Source organism: Oncorhynchus tshawytscha, unplaced genomic scaffold (genome assembly GCF_018296145.1).
Source record: "Oncorhynchus tshawytscha isolate Ot180627B unplaced genomic scaffold, Otsh_v2.0 Un_contig_1666_pilon_pilon, whole genome shotgun sequence".
NCBI lineage: Eukaryota > Metazoa > Chordata > Actinopteri > Salmoniformes > Salmonidae > Oncorhynchus > Oncorhynchus tshawytscha.
In genome coordinates this window covers 1-5211 of record NW_024608546.1, presented here as the reverse complement: position 1 = coordinate 5211, position 5211 = coordinate 1, and the positions used below count along the sequence as shown (strand labels likewise).

Here is a 5211-nt window from a genome sequence, read left to right as displayed (position 1 = left end):
GTCGAGTTTCTCATGAGATTATATAGTTTTCAAACAGGTTGATACCACCCATTTTCACACATAAGACGACTTGGGAAACGCGTTTTGAGCGACAGTTTTTCACCAGCAAGTTAAGCTGAAAGTGTCCACCACTCTCACTGGGACCATGGCGATCTGTCCGCGGTTACTGCTGCTGCTCGGATGGAGCTATCTATTCGGAGGATATTGCGTGATGTTGAAAGATCATTTCACAGATTTAAAAATTAAAGGTACACTCTAGGCACTCCGGTGCGGCCTGGGGGACACAAAGACCGCTCAGAGAAGGATGAGCACGACCTACTTTTACAGGATACTATGACGGAACACATGCAGATTCTTTACGAACAATACAACCGTGCAGAATTTCCTTTCCGGGACGGGAATACGGTCCGAGCTTTAAAGCGCTGGGGTATGTATATGATGTATCTAAACAGCCGCTGCGTGTTTCAACGCATATATGAAGCAGCCTCATACTACCATAGTATGGGCTATAGGATTCTAGACGGTCATGTAAGGATGTAGTTTCATGATTTTATCGATGTTTATTTAACTGTTTTGTGTTGTATAGTTAGGACTAGGTTGAAGCACCTGTTGAGCCAAAACCTATCCAACGGCTGCTTCACCTGTTGCTTAGTACGGACATTATTCAGACGAACAGTATTTCAAGCCTGTTATACATTTATACGTGACAACACGACTGGTATAATTTCCGTCTTTGTTTGTTAAATCTGCATATTCTTTTTTATGAAGGTTATGTATTCGAATGTATGGACTAAACTCGGCTGGTGTGGCCTATATAAATCTTATATATGACTGTTTTTACATTCAAGAGGCCGTTATGTAGTTATCGCTGTAGCTACACTGAGTGTACAAAACATTAGGAACACCCTCCTAATATTGCATTCCACTCCCTTTGCCCCCAGAACAGCCTCAATTCGTCGGGGGCACGGACTCTAAAGGTGTTGAACGCGTTCCACAGGGATGCTGGCTCATGTTGACTTCAATGCTTCCCACAGTTGTGTCAAGTTGGCTGGATGTCCTTTGGGTGGTGGGCCATTCTTGATACACTTGATAATCTGTTGAGCGTGAAAAACCCAGCAGCGTTGCAGTTCTTGACACACTCAAACCGGTGTGCCTGGCACCTACTACCATAAAAGCACTTAAATATTTGGTCTTGCTCATTCACCCTCTGAATGTCACACATACACAATCCATGTCTCAAATGTCTCAAGACTTAAAAATCCTTCTTTAACCTGACTCCTCCCCTTCATCTTTAACCTGTCTCCTCCCCTTCATCTTTAACCTGACTCCTCCCCTTCATCTTTAGCCTGTCTCCTCCCCTTCTTCTTTAACCTGACTCCTCCCCTTCATCTTTAACCTGTCTCCTCCCCTTCATCTTTAACCTGACTCCTCCCCTTCATCTTTAGCCTGTCTCCTCCCCTTCTTCTTTAACCTGACTCCTCCCCTTCATCTTTAACCTGTCTCCTCCCTTCATCTTTAACCTGTCTCCTCCCTTCATCTTTAGCCTGTCTCCTCCCCTTCATCTTTAGCCTGTCACCTCCCCTTCTTCTTTAACCGGACTTCTTTAACCTCCCCTTTATCTTTAACCTGTCTCCTCCCCTTCATCTTTAACCTGTCTCCTCCCTTCATCTTTAACCTGACTCCTCCTTCATCTTTAACCTGACTCCTCCCCTTCATCTTTAACCTGACTCCTCCCCTTCATTTTTAACCCGTCTCCTCCCCTTCATCTTTAACCCTCCTCCCTTCATCTTTAACCTGACTCCTCCCCTTCATTTTTAACCCGTCTCCTCCCTTCATCTTTAACCTTTCTCCTCCCCTTCATCTTTAACCCTTCATCTACACTGATTGAAGTGGATTTAGTGACATCAGTAAGGGCATAGATTTCACCTGGATTCACCTGGTCAATTTAGCTTACAATTGGCTCATTCATCCCCCCTCCTCTCCCCTGAGAACTATTCCCCAGGTTGTTGCTGTAAATGAGAATGTGTTCTCAGTCAACTTACCTGGTAAATGAAGGGTACTCCTTCATTTATGTCATGGAAAGAGCCAGGTGTTCCTCTCTTCCTATGTGTTTTGATTTACGCAGTAGGGAAACCCATGTACATCTGTACCATTATAGGTTGAGAGCACAGCAGCGCCATTGATCTCCATTTTGAGATAGTCTCCGTGTTGTTTGAGCAGGCGTAGAAGGTTGGTGATGTACTCACTAATATGATAGTCCTACCATCTCTTCCCACAGCAGTAGGATTATATTTTGTTGACGCCTGCAACCATGTAGAACCCATAGTTAGAGGACGTAACATTGCATCTGTACCATTATAGCGTCTGTGAGCACAGGCAGCGCCATTGCGAGGCCATCTCCATTTTGAGATAGTCAATTTTCTTCTTCTACTACTTCTATGAGTTGGCAAACAAACTGAACCAGGTGCATACCGCCACCTAGAGGGTTGTTGTTTGAGCAGGCGTAAAGCCAAGGTTGGTGATGTACCTAGGGTGTGCCACCTAGTAAAGCCAAGGTTGTTGTTTGAGGTGGGTCAGTAAAGCTGTTAGTTTCAAAAACAAAATAATTGAACTGTTAATAAAACTATTTTTTGATGAAGGTACTGATGATGAAGGTACTGATGATGAAGGTACTGATGATGAAGGTACTGATGATGAAGGCACTGATGATGAAGGCACTGTTGATTGTATACGTTACATGCGTGAGCTTGCTGTAACTGTCACCACCTGACCATTGGCTACAAAATATGAGTTACTTCTCACACTGTTGCGGGACTGCAGTGCTTGGCAAACAGGAGTGAAGGACACTGTGTCCAGGTGTTGTTGTCGTTCATGCTCTCCCATTGAGTAGACTGTATCACATGACATTTAGATGGCTAACCAATGTGAGTTATTTCTTGTGTAAGCTGCTATCTTATCTGAAATGGAATCCTGGGAGGGAGAAATGGCTGGTAGACACCTCGATACAACACCATTGAACTGAATGGTTTTCGGGACCTGGTCTATATAGCCTAATATCTAATTGCTTTTTTGCTGTTCAGCTCCAGGTTTGAAACTAAGTTGAATGATATGCATGTAGAGATGCTAAAAGTCATGTAATTGTATGGATATGTGGACCTGTCTGAACTATATTCTCTATTCTGACTGCCGCTTCCTGTTCCTCTCCCAGGCACCATCAACAACAAGCAGTTCCAGATCTTCAACCTGACGTCTCTCACCAAGTCAGAGGGGCCGTCCTGTCGGCCACGCTTCACTACTACATAGGAGACCACCAGAACAGCACCCAGCACCCGGGCTGCAACAGCACCACCAGGCCCAAGCCCAAGAGCTGTGGAGCTCCGTCCCCATCCCTGTCCCGCCACGGCCCCAGTAGACACAGCCACGTCAGATGGGTGTGTGGAGCTTCGCCTCAGTGGATAACCATATCAGGACTTTGGGCCACTTTGTTATCAATGTGTCTACACTATACAGGGACTTCATCTCTTGGCAGTGGAAGGATGTCACTCAGGTGGTGAACCAGGCCAAGCATCATGATGAGCTGCTGATTGGGATAGACGTGGCATCCCAGCCTGGACCCAGGCCCTGGAAGAAGCTCCTCTCAGACCGCTTTCCTTACATCTTGGTCTACGCCAACGACTCGACCATCTCCGAACCAGAGAGCGTGGTGTCAACACTACAGAGTCATCAGGAGGCATCAAACCACGGTGACCACGGAAGAAGGAGCATTCGCCTCCGTTTCCACAAACTGGGGCTGCACACTCAGAATAGCACCGCCGATCACAGGCGCCTCCTCACAGACGCCGGGCGCTCGGGCTAGCGTCCTCCTCCCGCTCCAGAACAACGAGTTACCGGGGGGCCGGAGTACCAGATGAGACGACGGGCTGGGGATGAGACCAGCCCTACGAACCGCTGGAGAACAAGCAGGTCCGTCGGCCGAGGAAAAAGACGCGTGGTAAGAGCCAGAGGCACGGCGGTAAGATGCCCCTGCTGCAGTTTGACGAGCAGACGATAAAGAAGGCTCGTAAGAAGCAGTGGAACGAACCACAGAACTGTGCTCGTCGCTACCTGAAAGGTGGACTTTGCAGACATTGGCTGGAGCGAGTGGATTATATCTCCCAAGTCTTTTGATGCCTACTACTGCTCAGGGTCATGCCAGTTCCCCATGCCTAAGGTATGTCTTCATGCTTCACGGCATCAGGTTTACGACCTGATATACTCTGAGTGTAAAAAAAACATTAAGGACACCTGCTCTTTCCAGAGGGGATTTTGAAAGGTGTCCTATTTTTGCACAGATGAACTGTCAAAGAGAACCATCAAAAATGGGAAATAGGATTATACTCTTAGATAAAGTATTTATTTTTCTCTGTTGAAACGGATCCAACTAGAGAGGTTTAAGACCCTGGAATTAGAACATCGTAGTAAAATAGAAAGGACTGCAGAAGGAAATAGTATGGTAATGTACTGGGAAAGATGGGTTAGTCTGTAGGAAATCTGATTGGTTGATTTGCCGATATAGGCTCTAGGAATACTACTCAGTGTAAATGATAAGTTAAAATATGTGTTAATGCTTCAGCAATCAATGGAGAAAAACTGTAAAAAGAAGGATCAAGCATATCACCCCCTGTAGATTTTTCTTTTTAACATCGATCGTAAGTAGTTGTTCCAATACATCAGAAGTAGGCAGCAGCTCCAGAGAATACAAGGATTCACTGGGGGGTTGTCTGGTCCTCTATCAAGTCGACTAGCGGGCGGGAGAGGGACGAGCAGTTTACTGACTGACCCGGGTCTATTAAACCAAGGTTTCATTCAAACAAAAAACCGGCAGACATAAAAATGTTGATTAAAAGCATCTAATTTTTTTCATTAATGATGTCAGAGTTCAGTATAACTTGATTGGGTAGGGAAGGACATTGATGATGTCAGAGTTCAGGATAACTTGATTGGGTAGGGAAGGAGTGGAATTTCCACACTTTGGCACCTTAACAGTTTTCCAAAATATAGATGGATCACCAGCAGAGTGAGCGATAGAACTCAGGAAGTAGCTTGATTTAGACTTTTTTAAAAATCTTTTTACTAAGGACGTGCATTTACTTCTCAGTTACCTGAAAATCTGCCAGTCCACAACAGCATCAGTTAGTCTATCTTTAGCCAAGGCATGATTTATTTTTCTAA

General features: G+C 45.4%; 1 pseudogene; it reads left to right on the top strand.

Annotated features, from left to right (window-relative positions):
* Positions 1–333: 333 nt before the first annotated feature.
* Positions 334–4309, top strand: LOC121843612 (annotated as a pseudogene).
* The last annotated feature ends 902 nt before the right edge of the window (positions 4310–5211 follow it).